The sequence below is a fragment of the Zea mays genome, chromosome 3 (genome assembly GCF_902167145.1).
Source record: "Zea mays cultivar B73 chromosome 3, Zm-B73-REFERENCE-NAM-5.0, whole genome shotgun sequence".
NCBI lineage: Eukaryota > Viridiplantae > Streptophyta > Magnoliopsida > Poales > Poaceae > Zea > Zea mays.
Window position 1 is genome coordinate 117,462,897 of NC_050098.1, and position 21,370 is coordinate 117,484,266.

The window sequence follows — 21,370 nt, forward strand, 5'->3', positions numbered from 1 at the left end:
CGCGCGTGCGATCCGTTCGAGGAACGGGTCACGGGTGCACCGTCTTCACGCCGCGAGAGGAGGTTCTCTTGCTGTCTCAGGATGAGACGTGAGCCTGGCTGACGACGTGACCGCTGCGCCCGCTCGCCTGCTACTGCTATTACTGCCGGCCCGCTTTCGGTCGCTTTGACCGACGCGCCAGTCTGGCGCTGTTAGGTCGCCTCGAGTCGTGGCATGGGCTTCGCAACCGAAGAGGCGCGATGGTGGCACAAGTGGCGGCGCGGTCGCTCGCATGCAGCAACTGGCGCGCCGGTTGTTCGACGCGTGGGCCTGGGTTCCAAGCTGGCGTGTCAGAAGTCGGAGAAGCGCGTCCATCTGGCGCGGTTGTATGCCGCCTGCATGGCTGCCCGCCCCTTCTGCCCGTTGGTCTGGGCGAAAATGGGGGGTCGCCTGTAACCGCTGGACGGTCGTGCGCACCAAGCGCGGTGGTTTTGGCTTCTTCTGCCCTGAGCCGGCTTGCATGACACGCAGGACCCAGCCCCCGAGTCGCAGGGGAGGGCCTTGGAGCGTGTTGGAGAAGACTCGGCCCGCGGCGCCTGGGGGCGCACGTAGGGGGAGTTGCATTTAAAAGGAGGGGGGCTCCTTTCGTAAGGCAACCATGTCTTCTTCCTCCCTTAAGCGCCGGGTCTTCCCGTCTTCCAAGCCCCTGGATGGGGGATATCCGCCGCCTTTCCGCCTCCTCGTTGGAGGAACGCAACCCCATGGGAGTTGGTACCTCTCAGCCATCGTTCGGCTTCAAGGATTTTCATCACGCAGCCTGGCCACACTCCGCCACCGGCGGTCACCCAAGATGGTGACCTCCAGTTCGACGGTGGGGAAAACGGGCCAGGCCGCGGCCTCTACTCCTCCCTTGGCCTCAAGGATTTTCGTCATCCAGGCCAAGATGGAAGATGAGGCGAGTCGGGGGGCCGCCTCCGCGCGGGTCGGCTGCCCCTTTCTTCCCCCTGCGCCCGGGGGTGAAGGGCGTCCTTAAGCCCCACGGAGACTTCCTCCAGCCATGCCAGAATACGAGGGGCGCTAGGGGCCCTGGGTCCCCGTCTCCCTGCCTGAATGGCTGGTTCTCGTCCTCAGCGGGGGGGAGCCCTTCTGCTGTGACACCTCCCCCCAAAGCCGCTGCTCAAGCTGCTTCGCTGTCTGGGGCAGGGGTGGTGGTCGTCGCGGTTGGAACGGGCGGCAGCGAGCCGTCCATCGTTCTTCAGTTACTCTGCAGGCCTTCCCCTTCGGAGTGGGGTTGTTCGCACCTGCGGAGGGGGAACCGGAGTTCCGTTTGTAATGGCACTTCGAATGCCAGTGAGTTCGTTCATTGTGGCTGTCGAGGCCTGAACGTGTATGTAATTTCGGCACGGAGCCGTGTTTTTTCCTCATTTTCGAGCACTAAGTCCCGCCTGTTTGATTGTCTGAACCGCTTCACCAAGCATGAGTTGCCCCATGTCAAGGTGACGGGTGAGGTATCCGTATCCCGGAGGCGTAGGAATCCCTCGGCCCGTTCGGCCTTGTTATGTGAGGCTCCTCTAGCTTAGTTGAAGAGATCACTCGGCCGCCCTTTGGTGGATCGAGGCCGGGGGTAGCGACATCAGTATGAACAGAGGCGGAGTTGACTCGAGAATGGGGAACTTGGTTGGCCGGAGCCTAGCCGTGTTGCCCGTCAGCGGAGCCGACGCCCAAGTCGGTCAGTCGAGGCCTCGGATCGGGCTAGCGCCCTTGGAAGCCGGTTGCCCGAGGCCTCAGGGGTAACCGGTTGAGCCGCCTGCTCGGGCCGGATTCCTGGAGGAGCCCCTGGACCTCGGCGCCGCCCGAGGCTGGGTCGGGCTTTGCTGTAGACGTCGTCGATGCCGAGGGTGCTACGGCTTCCTTCGGCGTGAAGACCCGAGCCTGCAGGATCAGATCATCTTGTAGCGTGCGCTTTCTGCGGCCGCCGAGGCCAGAAGAACACGCCCTCGCCGCGCTTGCGAAGCTGCGTCTTTTTTCCTCCTGCTTCGAGCATCTGGACTCTGTCGGTAACAGGGACGTTTGTGTGAGCAAGAGTTGCTTTTCGTGGAAGGGACGAGTGAGGTATCCGTATCCCAGAGGCGTGGGAATCCCTCGGCTCGGTCGGCCTTGCCACTTACGCGTACTTTCACCCGTCCATGAGGCCCTGTCCCCGACTTAGTCGAGAAAGCTTGAAGGACTGCTTCGGCAGGAGAACTTCCGAACGTGATGACTCGTTCGGTCCACGGAGTCGCTTTACCCGAGCGCAAGTTACTTATCGCAGAAAGGGACGAGTGAGGTATCCGTATCCCGGAGGCGTAGGAGTCCCTCGGCTCGGTCAGCCTTGGCTGCTTACGTGTACCTCGTCGTTTCCAGGATCCGCTTTCCGAAGTAGTCAAGAGGCACGAAAGAAACCCTGCTAAAAAGAGATCCTTTTTCGAGGAAAAATTCGACGCAGAGGGGGTCTCCCCCCTTTTAGCCCCCGAGGGAGGGTCGGGCTTTGCCGGGGCTAGGCCGACCCTTCCTTGACAACTAAACTTTGCGTAGGTGCGAGGTATATGGACAACTTGAAAACATCTTAAGGGTAGAAGCGACGTAGCTGTTTGATGTTCCAAGCGTTGCCGTAGATCTCGCCTTGATTGTTGGCCAGCTTGTATGTTCCGGGCTTCAGAACTTTGGCGATGACGAATGGCCCTTCCCAGGGGGGCGTGAGCTTGTGCCTCCCTCGGGCATCTTGTCGCAGCCGAAGCACCAGGTCGCCCACCTGGAGTTCTCGGGACCGGACCCCTCGGGCGTGGTAGCGTCGCAGGGACTGTTGATACCGCGCCGAGTGTAGCGAAGCCCTGTCCCGAGCTTCCTCCAGCTGGTCCAGCGATTCCTCTCGGCTAGCTTGGTTGCTTTGTTCGGTGTATGCCCTCGCCCTCGGGGAGCCGTATTCCAGGTCAGTGGGCAAGATAGCTTCAGCCCCGTAGACCAGGAAAAACGGCGTGAAGCTCGTGGCACGACTCGGCGTCGTCCTTAGGCTCTAGACCACCGAGGGGAGTTCCTTCATCCATCGCCTGCCGAACTTGTTGAGGTAGTTGTAGATCCGAGGCTTGAGCCCTTGTAGAATCATGCCGTTGGCACGCTCTACTTGCCCATTCGACATGGGATGAGCCACGGCGGCCCAGTCCACCCGGATATGGTGATCCTCGCAAAAATCCAAGAATTTTTTGCCGGTGAACTGGGTGCCATTGTCGGTGATGATGGAGTTTGGGACCCCGAAGCGATGGATGATATTGGTGAAGAATGCCACCGCCTGCTCGGACCTGATGCTGTTCAGAGGTCGGACCTCGATCCACTTGGAGAATTTGTCGATGGCGACCAGCAGGTGCGTGTAGCCCCCGGGCGCCTTCTGCAAGGGGCCGACGAGGTCCAGACCCCATACAGCGAAGGGCCAGGTGATGGGTATTGTCTGCAGAGCCTGAGCGGGCAGGTGTGTCCGCTTCGCATAGAATTGGCACCCTTCGCAGGTGCGGACAATTCTAGTGGCGTCAGCCACCGCCGTTGGCCAGTAGAAGCCTTGCCGGAAAGCATTTCCAACAAGGGCTCGGGGTGCTGCGTGGTGGCCGCAAGCCCCCGAGTGTACTTCTTGCAGCAGTTCCCGACCTTCGGCGATGGAGATGCATCGCTGGAGGATGCCCGAGGGGCTGCGATGGTAGAGCTCCTCTTTGTCGCCCAGCAAGACGAATGACTTGGCGCGTCGCGCTACCCGCCGAGCCTCGACTTGGTCGAGGGGTAGCTCTCCTCGACGGAGATATTGCAGGTACGGGGCCTGCCAATCTTGGTCTGGCGCGGCCCCGCTCTGCCCTTCCTCGATGTTCAATGCCCCGCCCTCGGGGGCCGAGGGTACCTCGGGCCGAGCCGAGGGTACCTCGGGCTCGGGCGCGTCGTCGAGCTTGACGGAGGGTTGATGCAGGTCCCGGGAGAAGGCGTCCGGGGGGACTGTCGTTCGCCCCGAGGCTATCTTCGCCAGCTCGTCTGCGGTTTCGTTGTAGCGCCGAGCGATGTGGTTGAGCTCGAGCCCGAAGAACTTGTCTTCCAGGCCCCGAACCTCGTCGCAGTAGGCCTCCATCTTCGGGTCGCGGCAGTGGGAGTTCTTCATGACTTGGTCGATGACGAGCTGCGAATCACCGCGGGCGTCGAGGCGTCTGACCCCTAGCTCGATGGCGATCCGCAATCCGTTGACCAGAGCTTCGTACTCGGCCACATTGTTGGACGCCGGGAAGTGGAGGCGCAGCACGTAGCGCAAGTGCTTTCCGAGGGGCGAGATGAAGAGCAGGCCCGCACCGGCCCCCGTCTTCATCAGCGACCCGTCGAAAAACATGGTCCAGAGCTCCGGTTGGATCGGAGTCGTTGGTAGTTGGGTATCGACCCATTCGGCCATGAAATCCGCCAATACTTGGGACTTGATGGCCTTCCGAGGGGCGAACGAGATCGTTTCGCCCATGATCTCCACCGCCCACTTTGCGATTCTGCCCGAGGCCTCTCGGCACTGGATGATCTCCCCCAGGGGGAAGGATGACACCACAGTCACCGGATGGGACTCGAAGTAGTGTCGTAGCTTCCGCCTTGTCAGGATCACAGCGTACAACAACTTTTGAACTTGTGGGTAGCGGATCTTGGTCTCGGACAGCACTTCGCTGATGAAGTAGACCGGCCTCTGAACGGGCAATGTATGCCCTTCCTCCTGCCTCTCGACCACAATCGCGGCGCTAACCACCTGAGTGGTCGCGGCGACGTAGACCAAGAGGACTTCTCCGTCCGCCGGCGGCACCAAGACCGGCGCCTTTGTAAGGAGTGCCTTCAGGTTGTCGAGGGCTTCCTCGGCCTCAGGGGTCCAAACGAAACATTCGGCCTTCCTTAAGAGGCGGTACAGAGGCAGACCTCTTTCGCCGAGGCGTGAGATGAAGCGGCTCAGGGCCGCGAGGCATCCCATGACCCTCTGTACCCCTTTTAAGTCCTTGATGGGTCCCATGCTGGTGATGGCCGCGATCTTCTCCGGGTTGGCCTCGATGCCTCGCTCGGAGACGATGAACCCTAGGAGCATGCCTCGGGGCACCCCGAAGACACACTTCTCAGGATTAAGCTTGACTCCTTTCGCCTTGAGACACCGGAATGTCACTTCAAGGTCGGAGAGGAGGTCGGAAGCCTTCCGAGTCTTGACTACGATGTCATCGACGTAGGCCTCGATCGTGCGACCGATGTGTTCGCCGAACACATGGTTCATGCACCGCTGGTACGTCGCGCCTGCATTCCTCAAGCCGAACGGCATGGTGACATAGCAGTACATGCCGAACGGCGTGATGAAAGAAGTCACGAGCTGGTCGGACTCTTTCATTCGGATCTGGTGATACCCTGAGTAGGCATCGAGGAAGGACAGGGTTTCGCACCCAGTAGTGGAATCCACGATTTGGTCGATGCGAGGCAGAGGGTAGGGAACCTTCGGACATGCTTTGTTGAGACCAGTGTAGTCTACACACATCCGCCATTTCCCCCCTTTCTTCCTCACGAGCACAGGGTTGGCAAGCCATTCGGGATGGAATACCTCTTTGATGAACCCTGCCGCCATTAGCTTGTGGATCTCTTCGCCAATCGCTCTGCGCTTCTCCTCGTCGAATCGGCGCAGAGGCTGTCTGACGGGTCGGGCTCCGGCCCGAATATCCAGCGAGTGCTCGGCGACATCCCTCAGTATGCCGGGCATGTCCGAGGGACTCCACGCAAAGACGTCGGCGTTCGCGCGGAGAAAGTCGACGAGCACTGCTTCCTATTTGGGGTCGAGCCCGGAGCCGATCCGGATCTGCTTGGTGGTGTCGCCACTGGGGTCGAGGGGGACGGCCTTGACCGTCTCCGCTGGCTCGAAGTTGCCGGCATGGCGCTTCACGTCTGGGACCTCCTTGGAGAGGTTCTCCAGGTCGGCGATGAGGGCCTCGGACTCGGCGAGGGCCTCGGCGTACTCCACGCACTCCACGTCGCATTCGAACGCGTGTTTGTACGTGGGGCCGACAGTGATGACCCCGTTGGGGCCCGGCATCTTGAGCTTCAGGTAGGTGTAGTTGGGGACGGCCATGAACTTCGCGTAACATGGCCTCCCTAGCACGGCGTGGTAGGTTCCTCGGAACCCGACCACTTCGAACGTCAGGGTCTCCCTTCGGAAGTTGGAGGGTGTCCCGAAGCAGACTGGGAGGTCGAGTCGCCCGAGGGGCTGGACGCGCTTCCCAGGGATGATCCCGTGGAAGGGCGCAGCGCCTGCTCGGACGAAGGACGGATCGACGCGCAGGAGCTTGAGGGTCTCGGCGTAGATGATGTTGAGGCAGCTACCCCCGTCCATCAGGACCTTGGTGAGCCTGACATCGCCGACAACGGGGTCGACGACGAGCGGGTATTTCCCCGGGCTTGGCACATGGTCGGGGTGGTCGGCCCGGTCGAAAGTGATGGGCTTGTCGGACCAGTCTAGGTAGACTGGCGCCGCCACCTTCACCGAGCAGACCTCCCGGCGCTCTTGCTTGCGGTGCCGAGCCGAGGTACTCGCCGCATGCCCTCCATAGATCATGTAGCAGTCGCGGACCTCGGGGAACCCCCCTGCTGGGTGATCTTCGTTCTTGTCGTCGTCGTGGGCCCTGCCACCCTCGGCGGGTGGCCCGGCCCTGTGGAAATGACGCCGAAGCATAACGCACTCCTCGAGGGTGTGCTTGACGGGCCCCTGATGGTAGGGGCACGGCTCCTTGAGCATCTTGTCGAAGAGGTTTGCACCTCCGGGGGGCTTCCGAGGGTTCTTATACTCGGCGGCGGCGACAAGGTCCGCGTCGGCGGCATCGCGTTTCGATTGCGACTTCTTCTTGCCTTTCTTCTTGGCGCCGCGCGGAGCAGACGCCTCGGGGGCTTCTTCCGATGGGCGGCCCTGGGGCTGCTTGTCCTTTCGGAAGATAGCCTCGACTGCCTCCTGGCCAGAGGCGAACTTGGTGGCGATGTCCATCAGCTCGCTTGCCCTGGTGGGGGTTTTGCGACCCAGCTTGCTCACCAGGTCGCGGCAAGTGGTGCCGGCGAGGAACGCGCCGATGACATCCAAGTCGGTGATGTTGGGCAGCTCGGTGCGCTGCTTCGAGAATCGCCGGATGTAGTCCCGGAGCGACTCCCCCGGCTGTTGCCGGCAGCTTCGAAGGTCCCAGGAATTCCCGGGGCGCACGTATGTGCCCTGGAAATTGCCAGCGAAGGCTTGGACCAAGTCGTCCCAGTTGGAAATCTGCCCCGGAGGCAGGTGCTCCAACCAGGCACGAGCCGTGTCGGAGAGGAACAGGGGGAGGTTGCGGATGATGAGGTTGTCGTCGTCCGTTCCACCCAGTTGGCAGGCAAGGCGGTAGTCCGCGAGCCACAGCTCCGGTCTCGTTTCCCCCGAGTACTTTACGATAGTAGTCGGGGGTCGGAACCGGGTCGGGAATGGCGCCCGTCGGATGGCCCGACTGAAAGCCTGCGGACCGGGTGGTTCGGGCGAAGGACTCCGATCCTCCCCGCTGTCGTAGCGTCCCCCACGCCTGGGGTGATAGCCTCGGCGCACCCTTTCGTCGAGGTGAGCCCGACGGTCGCGTCGATGGTGCTCGTTGCCGAGGTGGCCCGGGGCCGCAGGCGCGGTGTTGCGCGTGCGCCCGGTGTAGGCCGAGGCTTCCCGCATGAATCGGGAAGTCGCGGCATGAGGTTCCGAGGGATATTCTTGCCTTCGGGATGCAGTGCTCTCGGCCCGCCGGGCCGCGGCGCCTTCCAGGAGATTCTTGAGTTCTCCCTGGATCCGCCGACCCTCGGTGGTTGACGGCTCCGGCATCGCGCGGATGAGCATTGCTGCGGTTGCCAGGTTCTGACCGACCCCGCTGGATGCGGGCGGCGGCCTGACCCTGACGTCGTTGGCGACGCGGTGCTGGAGACCTTGGGGCAGATGACGTATTTCTCCGGCCAGGGGCTGGCCCACCCATGCCTGTCCGATGTCCCGACGGATCGGCTCAAGCGCTCTTGTTCCCTCGTTGAGCCTGGCCTGCGCCTCGCGGACTTGCTCGAGTTGTGGGTCGTAACCCCCCGCCGGAGCGGGGACCACAGCTAGCTCCCGTGGGATGTCGGCGCGAGGCACCGGCCTAGGGAGATCACCATCCTCCGGCATGCCAAGATGGTTGCCTTCGGTGGGATTCCCTAGCTCGATGTGGAAACATTCGCGGCTTGGGCCGCAGCTCTCGTCGCCAAGGCTGCGGCTTCCACCGGAACAGTCGGACAGACAGTAGTCACATGCGGTCATGAAGTCCCGCACGGCACTGGGGTTGCCAAGTCCGGAGAAATCCCAACCGATGCTGGGGTCGTCATCTTCCTCGGACCCAGAGGGCCCGTAGGTCGAGACGTCCGTCAGTCGGTCCCAAGGCGACCGCATACAGAACCTCAGTGGGGTTGCACTCGCTTCAATGGGAGCGCCCGCCAAATCGAGGTCGTTTGGCGGGTGGAGGCCGAGTCGAAATGACGCAAGATGGGAGTTAGTCGTTACCTTTTGGTTGACGAGGAGCGACGTAGTCACATCGGGGACTGGTTGCGCCGTCATCTCTGGTTCGAGGGCGACGTCCTGCAGGCTTTCCGCGAGCGCGCCGGCGTCGTCTTCTTGCTCAGGGTCAGCGTGCCGCGGGAGGACGGCGCTCGCCTCCGTCTCGAACACGAGGTCGACGTCCGGCGTGCCTTCCGTCGGGGCGTCGGGGGCGTCGATTCGCTCGACGGCTGACGAAGCGCGGCCTCCCGTCTGGCCTTGACGGCTCCGCCTTCCCCTCCGTTGGCGGGGGAGAGAACGGAGCGAGCCCGAATATAGCTCTTCCACCACGCGGGGAAGACGTCGTCGATTCCGCCGCCGGCGGGCGGGTTGTCCGCCGCCATTGTCGTGGTCGCACGGCGGTGGAAGAAGTATCATGTCGTAGCTGCCGTCGAAGGACATGAACTCGAGAGCCCCGAAACGAAGCACCGTCCCGGGCCGGAGAGGTTGCTGGAAACTGCCCATCTGGAGCTTGACTGGGAGCTATTCGTCAGCACGCAGCATGCCCCTACCTGGCGCGCCAACTGTCGGCGTTTCGAGACAGGGGGGTCCCTAAGCCGACGAGTGAGTGTGCTGCGTGCCCCAGCCCAGATGGGTCGAGCGCGTGGGCGAGCGCGGAGGGGGGAGAGGCGAGGCGGCCGGAGCCGAGCGTGAGAGAGGTGGAAGTCCCGCGGCCTTCGTGTTCGTCCCGCGCCCAGGTCAGGTGCGCTTGCAGTAGGGGGGTTACAAGCGTCCACGCGGGTGAGGGAAGCGAGCGGCCCCAAGAGAGCGCCTGTCCCGTCCTCGGTCCCGCGCGGCCAACCTTCTCTGAGAAGGCCCTGGTCCTTCCTTTTATAGTCGTAAGGAGAGGACCCAGGTGTACAATGGGGATGTAGCAGAGTGCTACGTGTCTAGCGGAGGGAGAGCTAGCGCCCTAGGTACATGCCGATGTGGCAGCCGGAGAGATCTGGGCATCCTGCTGGCGTGATGTCGTGGCTATCGGAGGTGCGGCGGAGCCTGATGGAGGGACAGCTGTTGGAGCGGTCGAGTCCCTGCTGACGTTGTCCTGCTTCCGTAAGAGAGCTGGGGGCCGCCGTCGTCATAGAGCTTGTGGAGCGCCATCATTGCCCCTCTGGCGGGGCTGGCCGGACGAGACGCCAGTCTTGTTCTCCGTGACCCGAGTCGATTCGGGGTAGGATGATGATGACGTCTCCTGTTGACGTGGCGGTCTGTGCTCTAGGCAGGGCGACGTGGGGTTTCCTCCGAAGCCGAGGTTGAGTCTTGCCTTCAGTTGCCGTGGCCGAGCCCGAGCCAAGGGGTCGGGCGAGGCGGAGGTCGTTCGGCCGAGGCCAGGGCGGAGTCCGAGCCCTGGGGTCGGGCGGAGCGGAGTTCGTCGTCTTCCGGGTCTTAGCCCGAGTCCGAGCCCTGGGGTCGGGCGGAGCGGAGTTCGCCGTCTTCCGGGTCTTAGCCCGAGTCCGAGCCCTGGGGTCGGGCGGAGCGGAGTTCGCCGTCTTCCGGGTCTTAGCCCGAGTCCGAGCCCTGGGGTCGGGCGGAGCGGAGTTCGTCGTCTTCCGGGTCTTAGCCCGAGTCCGAGCCCTGGGGTCGGGCGGAGCGGAGTTCGCCGTCTTCCGGGTCTTAGCCCGAGTCCGAGCCCTAGGGTCGGGCGGAGCGGAGTTCGCCGTCTTCCGGGTCTTAGCCCGAGTCCGAGCCCTGGGGTCGGGCGGAGCGGAGTTCGCCGTGGCGCCCTTGGCAAGGCCTGATTGCCCGTCAGACTCACTCTGTCGAGTGGCACTGCAGTCGGAGTGGCGCAGGTGGCGCTGTCCTTCTGTCAGACTGGCCAGTGGAGCGGTGGAGTGACGGCGGTCACCTCGGCTCTGCCGGGGGCGCGTGTCAGGATAGAGGTGTCAGGCCACCTTTGCGTTAAATGTCCCTGCAATTTGATCAGTCGGTGTGGTGATTTAGTCAAGGTTGCTTCTGAGCGAAGCCAAGACCTTGGGCAAGCCGGTGATGTGTCCGCCATAAAAAGGGGGGCCTCGGGCGAGACGGAAGTCTCTCGAGGTCGGCTGCCTTCGGCCGAGGCTAGGCTCGGGTGAAGCGTGATCGAGTCACTCATGTGGACTGATCCCTGACTTAATCGTGCCCATCAGGCCTTTGCAGCTTTATGCTGATGGGGGTTACCAGCTGAGAATTAGGCGTCTTGAGGGTACCCCTAATTATGGTCCCCGACAAGTCTAATCTGGTTACACTAATTTAATTCTGATCTCATCTAATCTGGTCAGATCTAAGCTAATGGACAAACATGTTAGATGATACTGGTAGAAGAGATTGGATCCTACTTTCACAAGTATGTTTTAATCTAAATTGGAGTCTTAGTCCAACCTGGCCATATGCAACTACCTTAACCATTCGATGGTTGCATAACCTCTCCATTTTAACCCATCTAAGATTCTGACCTACCTACACCATATAATCCATCCTGTCTCAAAAGATTCTAACAGATATTAATAATATATGTTCTACCCTAGTAGATCTACCCAACTTAAACTAGTCTGATCTAGTTATATCCAATCTAACCTAGACCCTACCTAATCTGACATTATCTAATCTAAAGGAAGTTACTTAAACAAGTGATTTAATGCTGGTGACATAGATTAGACCATATTCCTATAAGTGGATTTTTAACCTAAACTGGTGTCTTAGAACAACTCGTCCGTGAATTCACGACCTAACCTATGTTACAGGTTGCCCAACCCATTTATCCAAGAAAGCAAAACTCTGTTTAATCCACCTACCCCATGTAACCGCAATGGTTATCCCGACTCAGATAAAGGCATCCAACCCAACAACTGATGGTTCTTAAAACAGACCCATGAAGAAGGTTAACCTCGACAATGAAGGATACGAGTAGAAACATATCTTCAGATGAATCAAGATCCACCACACGGAATAAAAGTCTCCCTTACTTAACTTTCTTTTGGCCCCAAATCTTCTCTACACTCGCCTAATAGCTAAAATATGAGGTACCCTTGTTTTCTAAGCCTCACCTGCTAATGGCATGAAAATTTTAGGGTATAAAAATATATACTAATTGGAAGTTCCACTGAGATAAAAAAAATATACTAGAATTTCATGAAGATAAAGTCAGCTGGATATGCTCAACTAAATGGTATCCTTAAAAAGGACTATGGAATCTAGTGTGATCTAATCCAATGTGGTTTGCTTAAACAGATTAGTGGTACATGGACCCTTCTAGCCAGGTGTAGACCAACTTAACCATGAGTATAAGAGCTAACTGTCACAACCGGTTCTAGGGGTAGAGCCAGGCGCATAGCATATGTGTGCCAAGATCCATTTCCACACATATGTTGACGTCACAAGTGTAATATATCAAAAGACAATGCAATAAAGGAGTAAAGAGAGTATAATACTTTATTACATCATCTGAATCATTGTATCTTTAACAAGTATCACATCAAAGTAAGGCAGAATTAAATAACATGGGCAATCTCGTCAGACTTAGAATTCATCATCGAAATCTCCATCAAATTCTCCAGTATCACCCTCTGATCAAAATATTAGCAAGGGTGAGCTCACTTATGGTCGGGGCTCAGCAAGCGGGGGAAAAATTAATGCAGGTATAACAAGGTGAGGCTAAGGTTGAGCAGTAAGCATTTTAGTTGGTCAACATTTTATTAACAACACATGTCTTACTAATAAGTGTGAATCCCAAGTATCCCATTTAAACAAAGGTATAATAGTATATCAAAAACACTTAAGTGAAACCACTTAAGCAAACCATTGGCAGATCATCGGATCTCGATTTATTTCCATCTTCAAGTTCAATTATCATGTGAGGAGTCCAGGCTGCTCATAACCGGGAGCACGACTGATATATCAGTTTTACACTCTGTATAGGTGGTACAACTTTACCCACAAGCCATGTATCCCATCTAGCCTGGGTTGATCGGACCCATAAACACTACCAAGGTGAATGGCTAGGGATCCATTATGAGGCTTTCACAAAATACACTTAATACAAAGCAACCCGCTAAGGTTTCTAAAGTCGGTGTGGAGGCCCTCTAGGTGAGGTACCTTAGCAAGAATATGTCCCCAAGTTAACGTGGGCTACCACCACTGCCGCTCCCCCTTTTGCCCATATTTCATGTAAGGTCGCTAGATACTAAGCATATAAAGCTAATTACCAAAGCCAGAGCCATGATAGCACTCGTGGTTGCACTGTTATCCTGGGTGGTCACTAAATGTTCCATTTAATATGAAATAATCTTGTTTAACCATCGGGTTAATATCATAATGCCAATTTCAATTTTAGAACATTAATATCAATTAATGAGTGACATCAAAATTATTAAGTTGAGCGGTAGCACAAATTTGCAAAGTTTAATAATTTCCCAGGGTAATCAAGGAATACAGTTGGTAAATCTAGGAATTTCTTAACTAGGTAAATCCTATCAAATTATGCAGTATATCAAAAAGTAAACATTATTATATGCATTAATTGGGTACAAATAAAATATGCAGAGGGAGAATCCACTTGCCTTGCTCAAAAGTGTCCTGCAGTTCGTCCTCAAACAAATTCGAATCCTCTACCACTTAATCAGCTTCTAATAACGTCGTACGTTGCCATACAAAGAGAAAACATACACCAATAAATAAACATACACCAGTACACGGTAATCATTCACCATTACATACATATTAACACATCGCACTTATCACACCATAAATACGTGCTAAACACGTAAATACTTATTAATCCAATTATGACTATTATTGTGAGTCATAAATGGTGAAATTATGAGTAGGTGCTATAAATATAGTTTTAACTAGTATTAATACGTATCAGAGAATCCTTTATGAAAATAAATGCTAGTTATTACTAATAAATAGATTAATAGATTTTATTCTTTTTATTTCTAACTTGAATTGTTGAGTATAGCTAAAATGAATCTATTAACATTAATATTCTAAAAATCAATATAAATCACTAGTTGGACTTTTTATAACATAAACGGGGTTATTTTGACATAAACAAGTATTTTACTAACTCTTAAGAATTTAAGTGCTATACTCGCGAACACGTTTATTTTGGCTAATAAAAATCTATTTTCCATACTACTAGTGGTATTTTCTCCTTTCTTTCTAAAAGAAAATATTAATAAAATAATCGGATATAAATCATCTAAAATCCTATAATGTTTTTGTGGTCATGAATTCTTATACTATTTACGAAATCCATTAAAATGAACCTATGAATATAATTCTCCAAATAATTTCCAAAGTTCGATGTGGCCAAAATTAGCTATAAAATTTCCTATCTAGTGTTTTTATCACCAACGTGTGACTACTAACGTTTCGTCATATTTCTCTCTAATCCAAAAATCATCGCGTCGACTAATATGAATAATCACGGTGCACTACTAATCGTATATATCTACCAAAATTCCATAGCACACATACGTATGAATTTTGGATCACACATGTTCATATTACAACAAAATAAACATACAATTCATGAATTGAATCAAAAGAATTTCGAAAATACACAAATTAATTTCGGGTTGTCTTCAACCTTGGGTTCTCGCAAGCGCAGGGAAATGGAGATAGCTCGGCAAGGGGGTCGGCCGAGCAAGGGAAGCGGGCAGGGGTCCTCGACGTCGAGCGGGCTCCAGCGGGGGCGAGCTCCGGCGAACTCCGGCGAGCAGGGCGCGTTGTGGCGAGCTCCGGCGACGATGGCAAGCGAGGAGAGCTAGAGAGTGGGGCGAGCTCGGGTAGGGGAGGAAGAGAGAGCTCGGCGTCAGATTTATAGGGAGCAGGAGGGAGAGGGGAAGGGGCGCCAGGGAGGTCATGGGGTGCCGGTGGTCTTCAAGGAGGCCATCAATGGCGTCGGTTACCAAAGGGAACCATGGGGGAGGAAAAAACGGTCGCATGAAGCTCCATTAATCGTGATGAAGAACGGACGTGTGGGTGGACGACGCTTGGGCTCGGGGTCGCGACTCGGCTGGTCGAGACGGGGCGCGCGCGGGGCTCCTGGCGCGGGTCGGCGTTGGGGCACGTGGTGGCCGGTCGGGCGCGGCTGAGCGCCTGGACGCGGCTTGGGACAGAGGCGCGCGGTCGGGCTGCTCCTTGGCCTAGCACGGTCGGCTTGGGAAAACCCTGGCAGCGCGCGCGTGACAGAGAGGAGCGAGGGGAGAGAAGGAGAGAGAGTAGGGGAGAGGGAGAAGGGTAGGGGCGGCGGCGGCTGGAAGGTAGGAACAGGGAGCGCGGCTAGGGTTTAGTAGTTGGGCCCCTAGTCGGCCTTAGGGTTAGGGAGGGTTTTTTAATTTATTTCGAAATGCATTTTTAAATTACTCAAAAATTCGTAAAAATTCACCAAAAATATTTATAAATAAAATATTTATTTTTATACTAATAACTATTATATTATTTAATTATTTAATTATTTACTAGGATTTTCCTTTAAGAAGAATTGCTATTAAATACCCACAAATCAATCATGCGCAATAAAAAATTATTACGAATGCAAATAAATAATAAACACTTGAATAAAAATGTATTACCCTATTTATCATAATAACTAAATTCATTATTTAGTTGATGCCTTTTATAGTGTTATAAACCTACCCCTCTTAAAAGAATCTCGTCCTCGAGATTAAGAAACTTCCGAGAATAACTGGGGGAATTCTGCTCTGAGTTCATCTTCTCTTTCCCAAGTGGCGTCATCTTCCGAATGATGACTCCACTGAACCTTGCACATGTTAATGACTTTACTCCGTGTAATTCTGCGAGATGTTTCCTGAATTCTGATACGGTACTCCGAATAAGTCAAATCCTCATTGAAATTCAGTTCCTCCATTGGTAACTATTCCTCCGGTACTCTTAAGCACTTCTTGAGTCGTGATACGTGAAATACGTCATGCACATCCGATAAACTATCGGGTAGCTCTAACTGGTAGGCTATTTCACCTTTTCTTTCCAAAATCTTGAATGGGCCAAAATAGCGAGGGGATAGTTTTCCTTTAACCTTAAATCTTTTCATTCCTCTCATCCGTGAAACTTTAAGGTATACGAAGTCTCCTACTTCGAACATCAACTCTCTTCTTCTATTACCAGCATAGCTTTTCTGTCTTGACTGTGCTGTCTTCAAATTTTCTCTGATAATCTGCACTTGCTTTTCCGCTTCTTGGAGAATTTCTGGACCAAATACTTGACTTTCTCCGGTCTGATTCCAATAAAGTGGTGTTCTACACTTTCATCCGTAAAGTGCTTCAAATGGTGCCATTTTTAGACTTGCTTGATAACTATTGTTATACGAGAATTCTGCATAAGGCAAACTTTTATCCCAGCTTCTACCATGCTTTAGAGCGCAAGCTCTTAGCATATCTTCCAACACTTGGTTTGTCCTTTCCGTTTGCCCATCCGTTTGCGGATGATAAGCTGAACTAAAGTTTAGCTTGGTATCCATGGACTCATGTAGTCTTTTCCAAAAGCGTGAGGTAAATTGGGTTCCTCGATCAGATACGATCTTCTTCGGTACTCCATGTAGACAGACAATCCTCGACATGTATAATTTTGCTAACTGGGCTCCAGAGTAAGTTGTCTTCACAGGTATAAAGTGTGCCACTTTAGTCAACCTGTCTACTATGACCCATATTGAATCATAGCCATCTTGAGTACGGGGTAGTCCAACTATGAAATCCATATCGATTTATTCCCATTTCCATTCAGGTACCTTGAGAGGTTGTAGTAATCCTGCTGGTCTTTGGTGTTCGGCTTTAACTCACTGACACACGTCACATAATGCAACATGAGTAGCAACATCTCTTTTCAAACCGTACCACCAATACTTTTCCTTCAAATCCTAGTACATCTTTGTACTACCAGGGTGAATACAGTAAGCTGAATCATGAGCTTCTCTCAAAATAAGTTGGCGTATGAGTTCGATTTCCGGTACACAGATTCTCTTCTTAAACCATATTGTGCCTTGATCATCTTCCGTGAAATCTGTGGCTTTTCCCAAACCAACCAAAGTTTTAATTTCCTTAATTTTTTCATCGGACTCTTGTCCTTTATGAATCTCTTCTTCCAAAGTAGATTCAACTTCCATAACCGTTGCTTCTACTTTATTGAGCATACCAAGGTTGAGTTGTTCCATTTCCCAACACAATTCCTGTGACATCAAATGAGTAGTGATGTTGTTCACTTGACCCTTACGGCTCAAAGCATCAGCCACTACATTTGCTTTTCCTGGGTGATAATGTATTTCCAAATCATAGTCTTTGATCAACTCAAGCCATCTTCTCTGTCTTAGGTTGAGTTCTTTCTAAGTGAATATATATTTCAAGCTTCAAAGCATGTTTCTAAGTGAATATATGTTTCCTCAACTTGTTTCCAATCATATAGTGCCTCCAAATCTTCAAAGCATGCACTACGGCAGCTAGTTCCAAATCATGCGTAGAATAATTCTTCTCATGTTTCCTCAACTGTCTTGAAGCATAGGCTATTACTTTTCCTTCCTTCATTAGCACACATCCAAGTCCAAGGTGTGATGCATCGCAATACACATCAAATCCCTTGTGAATGTTTGGCATTACCAATATTGGTGCAGTGGTTAGCCTTTTCTTGAGTTCCTCAAAACAATTCTGGCACGCTTCATCCCACTTGAATTCTTTACCTTTCTCCAGTAGTGAGGTAAGAGGTTTCACTAACTTGGAAAAACCTTCATCAAATCTTCTGTAGTATCCTGCCAATCCAAGAAAACTTCTGATCTTAGACGCATCCTTTGGTTGCTTCCAGTTTAGTATTTCACTTATCTTTCCTAGATCCACTTTAATTCCACCTTCAGTAACAATATGTCCTAAGAAAGCAACTTCCTTCAACCAAAAATCACACTTCGAGAACTTTGCGTATAGTTGGTTGTCACGAAGCTTTTGTAGGACTAGCCTTAGATGATCTTCATGTGTTTCTTCATTCGGAGAATATATCAGTATGTCGTCAATGATTTGACCACAAACTGATCCAGATATTCCATGAATACTTTATTCATCAAGTTCATAAAGTATGCCGGTGCATTAGTCAGTCCAAACGACATGACCAAAAACTCATATAATTCATATCTTGTGGTGAAGGCTGTCTTGGGTACATCTTCTGCTCAAATTTTTAATTGATGATATCCCGATCTCATATCTATCTTCGAGAATATCTTAGCTCCCTTCATCTGATCAAATAAATCTTCAATCCGAGGTAATGGGTATTTATTCTTGATGGTTACTTCATTCAAACTTCTATAATCAACACACATCCTCCTCGAACCATCTTTCTTGCTCACAAATAGAACTAGGGCTCCCCAAGGGGATGAACTTGGGCGAATGAAACCTTTTTCTAGTAATTCTTCTATTTGTTTCTTCAGTTCAACTAAATCTTTGACATCCATTCTATAAGGTCTTTTCGAGATAGGTGCAGTTCCGGGTAATAATTTAATAGAAAACTCTATATCACGGTTGTTGGGGACTTGTTCTCAAATGCTATGAATCAAGAACAAGGCAACATAAAATGTTAAATATCAAAGCCCTTCGTCCTTCGGATCATTATTTCCCTTCGAATATAATGGATCCAGGACGAAGGTTATGAAAGACATACCTTCACGATCATGATAAAAAATGGAGAACATTCATACAAAGTACAGAAAGTAACGTAATTTTTGTAAACATTATTATTAATCTATTTCCATTTATATTACTTGTGTAAACAATAGTAAATTACAAATGTACCTTCGGCTTGAAGGAATGAGAATACAGGTGTGACGCAAAAGTGAATGCCAAGTCAGCGTGAATAGTACGAGAATACTGTTCACCTATTTATAGGCACGAGTCGCAGCCCATGCAAAATTACATTAATGCCCTTTACATTTATCAATAACTCTATAGTAATTCTTCGAGGTCTAATTTGGCTTTTCATCTTTAAGTCGGTTTCCCCTTCTCGCTGTTATGCCGAAGCTCTTCTGCACATAGCTTCGTGATCGTCTTATCCTTCGTCGTGATCGCCGTCCCAGTCAAGCTTCGTCTTAACCATATTCTTGTATACTCGCAATCTGACTTCGAAGGTACCTGTTCACATATTTCTCTTGGAAAACATAGTCAAATTACATTTTTGAGGACCTTCGGAAGCCGAAGGCCCCCAACAGTAGCCCCTCGCAATATTAATTTGCTGTAAAGATAAGTTTATATTGCGATATGGACGAAGGCTATGGGTCGAAGGTCCGAAAAAACACCTGCCTTTTGCTAGAATAGCAACAGTCATTGACAAGCGGGACCCTCCAGTTTTCGACATACTGGGTGTATAAATAAGGGCTCATCACAAGTTATTTGGCACGCTCTCTTGCCATCTGTTTTACCTGCTCAAATAGCTTTCTGCCCACAAATATTTGACTGCCTCCCTAGTTTTAAGCTTCGGAGCCGAGAGGCAGGATTTCCGAAGGGATGTCTGAGGAAAAGAAAGTTGCTGCCGGAGTGAAGCTGAGCCTTTCTGAGGAGAAAAATCTGGGCTTTATTGAATCAATAGCAAAAACAAATACAGAGAAAATTACTAGGGAGATTTTGGAAGGCTTATCTGAAGATACTAGTGAAAGTGATAGTTATGATGCAGACAGCGGGGGTGAGGATTCCGAAGATCGACCATGGCGACCAAGCCATTCAGTCTTCGGAAAATCAACTATTGGGCAAAGTCACCTTGAAAACATGAGGGGAAGATATTTTCGAGATATGTCCATCGTGAGGGCAGGTGACGGAGAGAGGACTGTGCCGACTCCCGAAGATAATGAAGTCGTGATCTTCCAAAGCTTTTTTAAAGCTAGGCTACGATTCCCTATAAGCAGGTTTGTGGTAGAAGTTCTGAAAATATATCAGGTTTACCTTCATCAACTTACCCCTGAAGCAATAATAAGAATGGGAGTCTTCGTCTGGGTCGTGAAGAGCCAGGGCCTAGAGCCAAGTGCGAAAAGCTTTTGTAATATACATGAATTATTATATGAGACGAAGCCCTGGGGTAAAGAGCAATATCATAACAACTTTGGTTGTTTCAGCTTCGGTGCTCGCTCTGGATCAAGCTGTCCCGTGCCAACCTTTCGGAAGAGATGGCCCGGGGAATGGATGAAGGAATGGTTCTATGTAAAAAATGATTTGAAGGTTCGAGAAGATATTAAGGATATCATCATGTGCCCTATCTGGCAGCGCTTCGGACTCCGGAAACCGAAGGTAGAAATGGATGAAATGGCCAAAGAATGCCAACGGGCCTTCGGCGTAGTCTGCTCTTTTATTGGGACAAGGGATTTAATACAAGAACACATTGCCTTCAGAGTGTGGCCACTTGTAGATAACTGGGAAATGCCGAAAGAAACTGTTAAAGAAACTGACGAAGGTGGGCTAGTCAGGCTGAAGTATGCATTCAAGTACGGAGACAAGTTCATTGAACCAGATGATGATTGGTTAAAGAGCATTGAGACTGTAAGTGATGAATTGCTTGGGGTATATTCGAAGGCCGAAGACACTGCATTGTCAGCGGCCTTCGGAGGCCGAAAAAAGAAAAGACTCAACCGAGTATTTGATGCAATTGGTTTTGTCTACCCCGACTACCGCTATCCAGCGCTGGGGCAAAAAAGAAAAGGCACAACTTCTGCGAAAGAAACTGCTTCAGCCGCTCCTAGCGAGCTAGCGCCGAAGAGAAAAAGGGTAAAGGTTCTCACACACCGGCCACGCTATATTGAACCAGCCACGGTGCCTGAGTTCGCCGGTGAGACCTCTTCAGCCACCGAAGCTAAAGAACCAACCCTGCTGCCAGAAATCAAAGAGTTGGCCGAAGTGCCAGTAACAGAAAAGATGGAAGAACCAAAGACTGAAGAAGCAAAAACATCAGCTGAGGGAGTAAAAATATCAGAAATTTTAAGTCCTTCAGGAGAAATTGAAGTAGCAAAAATTAAAAGGGGCCAACAGTGACCCCGAAAAGAAAAAGAATGGTTAATGTGTTAGATGTTTTGGAGACGATTAAATCTTCAAGCATAACTCCAAAGAAGACTGCTGAAACTTCTGAAGCGTCTGCCGAAGCATCTGTTGCTGAAGCTTCGAAGCAACAGACTGGAACTGAAGCCGGGCCTTCAGAGCCAACCAAGGTAAAACCTTTGGAAACAGAAGAAACGAAAATTGCAAAGGCAACCGAAAAAATGAAAATGTCAGAGCCAATTTTGGTTGAAGAAATTGATACTGCTGCCCCCGAAGCACCTTCCAAAATATACGATTATATTGTGCGACACGCTTCGGGGAAAAATTATCCGAAGAAGAAGTTTTTGAAGCTAATCACTATGCCAAAGAATTGAAATATCCGAAGGGGGCACTAGTGTTCAATGGGACAAACGAAGATGACTTCCTATACTGCCTCCCAGACAACAAAGAATTATCCATCTGTCGGGAGATGGCTAGAAGTATGGGGTTTCCGAAGCTTGAAGCTGGACTCTGTGCTATGACGAAGGATGATCTTGCAGATAGTCTTGCATATAATAGCCTGAAGGTATGAGAACTGCGTGTTTGGAAATTTTATAATTTGCAAATCATTCTTTTATTCTTATACCAACTCTTTTACATATAGGGTTTAATACTAAGCAACGCGTTGAGAGCGCAAAAGAATGCCGAAGACGAGAGCTATGATATTGCTTTCAACAACCTACGATCAGAGGTTATTAAGCTGAGAAACGAAGCTGTGGAGAAGGATAAAATTCTGCTTACATTG